Source organism: Arvicanthis niloticus, chromosome X (genome assembly GCF_011762505.2).
Source record: "Arvicanthis niloticus isolate mArvNil1 chromosome X, mArvNil1.pat.X, whole genome shotgun sequence".
In the NCBI taxonomy this organism is placed as follows: Eukaryota; Metazoa; Chordata; class Mammalia; order Rodentia; family Muridae; genus Arvicanthis; species Arvicanthis niloticus.
Window position 1 is genome coordinate 37,071,369 of NC_047679.1, and position 2,620 is coordinate 37,073,988.

At 47.4% G+C, this 2,620-nt stretch overlaps 1 pseudogene across 1 annotated transcript; it reads right to left on the reverse strand.

The window, feature by feature from the left end:
* Positions 1-842: 842 nt before the first annotated feature.
* LOC117694907 (E3 ubiquitin-protein ligase NRDP1 pseudogene) lies at positions 843-1,794 on the reverse strand (annotated as a pseudogene). The gene has a single exon (XR_013105860.1). The product of XR_013105860.1 is annotated as an E3 ubiquitin-protein ligase NRDP1 pseudogene (transcript).
* Positions 1,795-2,620: the final 826 nt, after the last annotated feature.

Consider the following 2,620-nt stretch of genomic DNA (forward strand, 5'->3'; position numbering starts at 1 on the left):
GTTTTGTTGATTTTTTTTCTTTTCTTTCTTCTTACAAAAAAGCAAATAAATAAAATTGCCAACAATGTGGCTTGGCTGGCAAAGAGGACAGACACAACCAAGACTGGGTAACAGATGGGGTTTGTGACTGGGGAAATGTAAACAAACAAAACCAAAGGAAATCAAGGTAACTACAATCAGGACTGCAGAGAGACCTACTGAGGCAATATAGACATGTCTCAAGAAGTACTGCCTATCCTAGTTCAGCAGAGCCAGAAGCAGCTTCCTCCTGAGTGTATAAACACAAATAGTCTAATGTCCACCTCTTCCTTCTCTTCCCTAATTATGAAAAGGTTTAGGAAAGAGTTCAATAGACATTTCATCAACCCACCCTGTACACCCAGCATGGCCTCCACCTTCACAGGGCGCCTAGACAGGGTTGTGCTCGGCACAAAGGTCTTCCCCAAGGGTTGTTAGTGAGGACCAAGTCCTGGCCTCACTAGGTAGAGGGTTTTGGTCACACCCTTAGTCCTTCTAGATGTCAGCTCCTTAGAGCCACTCTCTCCATACTGCATGGAGTCGGCAAGGCTGCCTGCTCAGATTCCCTGGTTTTGGAAGAGAGGAATATTAGTAATGCCCCATTCCACCCTGATCCTCTAGGGAAAACAGATTTGTACTTTCTGAAAACATGTAGGAACCAGGTATCATAGTCAGAAAAATACAGTTCTCTGCCCTGACTGAAACTTTATAGATATTGTGGGGGAAGAAAGATAGCAAAAGGCACGAATTTGGTTTCCCAGGTGAGCAAAGTGCTCCAGGTCCTTTATTCCCGAAAAGCAGGGAGTAAGTTGAGCATGTACAAGCTGTGGCATATGGGTTATGGGAGAAGTCAGGGTTCAGCTGCTGGAACAATGGGTTATTTTAACCCTAAGTCTTCCTGATAGCCAGTTATGCTCTTATATCTCCTCCGCAACATGTGCAAATAGGACACGCCCTGGATCCTGCACCATGTTGTCACTCAGTTGCTGGTCAGGAGTGGAGCTCATCTCTCCCCAGCGGGTCACTCTTGCTGGCTGTGGGGCATTCACCCATTCGAGGATTTTATTGTACTCGATTGTCTCCAGGTTCTGAAGGTTGGGGTTGACACTATGGGTGGCTCGCACATACATCTTCAGTAGTTGAATGTCTCGCTCCTGTTCTGCCAGCTGTTGCTTGTGTTCAGTAGACATCTTCTCCAGCTCTGAGATATGTGTCTGCTGCTGCTGGACCACAGAGAGCAGGTGATTAATGCAATTGTGGTTTGGCAGTTCATCTTTGGGCATTTCAAGGCCACAACCCTGCTCACAGGCCACAGGCTGCTTTGGGTTGTACTCACAGTCATTGAGATGGGACCTGAGATTGTCAAGTCTGACAAGAGCGCTGCAGCCAAACGCAGAGTTATCACAGGCAATCTGTAGCTTTGACAACATGTTCCGCATGATCTGAGGTACTGGGCACAGGTGGGCAACCGTGACGATGCTATGGTCTACTGGGCATGTGTGTTGCTCAGAGAGCCATTGGATGATGCAGCCATTGCAGAAGGCATGCTCACAATGAGGCGTCTGTACTGGCTCTTCCAAGACTCCACTACAAATAGGGCAGATAAGGTCTTCATCAATGTCCCCCTGGAAACGGGTTACATCATACCCCATGGCTCACCACTGAAACCAAGGTCTTTCTAAGTGATGGGGGAAGGTTCCCTGTTCACAAGGATCCAACCCCCTGATGTCTCCGCTCAGTGCCACTCAGGAGGTGCTACGAGTATCTCATCGTGTTGGCTATTCTCCAACTGAGTCTTTCTAGTGACAAGTTTCATGGCCCAGGGCTGAGTGTGATGTCACAATCAGGAATGCTTGCTCAGAACGTGATCTGGCTTCTCTGGACTTGGGTTCTGGCTGCAGTGGAGGCCACAGCTGCTGCAGTGCAGCCTGGGCGGCAGATCTCAGCCTTTCCCTGTAGGGGAAGGGGAAAGGGAAGGGAAAAAGGGAAAATGGGGTAAAGGGGAAAAGGGGATAAAGGGAAAAGACGAAAAGGAGAAAAGTGGGGAAAAGGCAAAAGGGGAGAAGGAGAAAGGGGTAAAAGGAAAAGAAGAAAAGGAAAATAGAAGAAAAGGGGAGAAGAAATGAGGGGGAAAGAAAGAGTGGAAGAGAAAGAATGTGAGAGAAGAGGGGGAGAGGGAAGAGAGGAAGAGAGAAGAGGGGGAGAGGAGAGGGAAGAAAAGAGAGGGGAAGAAAAAAGAGGGAAATGAAATAAGAGGGGGAGAGAGAAGTGAGGGAAAGAGAAGGGGGAGAGAGAAGAAGAGAGGGGGAAAGAGAATAAGAGGGGAGAGAGAAAAATGGGGAAGAGAAAAAGAAGGGGAGAGAAGAGGGGAAGAGATGAAAGAAGGGGAGAAGAAAGGGGGAGAAGAAAGAGGAGAGGATAAAAGAAGCAAAGGAGATAAAAAGAAGAAAAGTGGATAAAAGGGGGAAGGGGAGAAATGGAGATAAAAAGAGGGAAAGGGGAAAAAGAGGAAAAAAGGGGGAAAGAGAAAAAAGAGGGAAAGGGGAAATGGGAAAAAGAAAAAAGGGGAAAAGAAGAAAAAGGAAAAGGGGAGAAAGAGGGA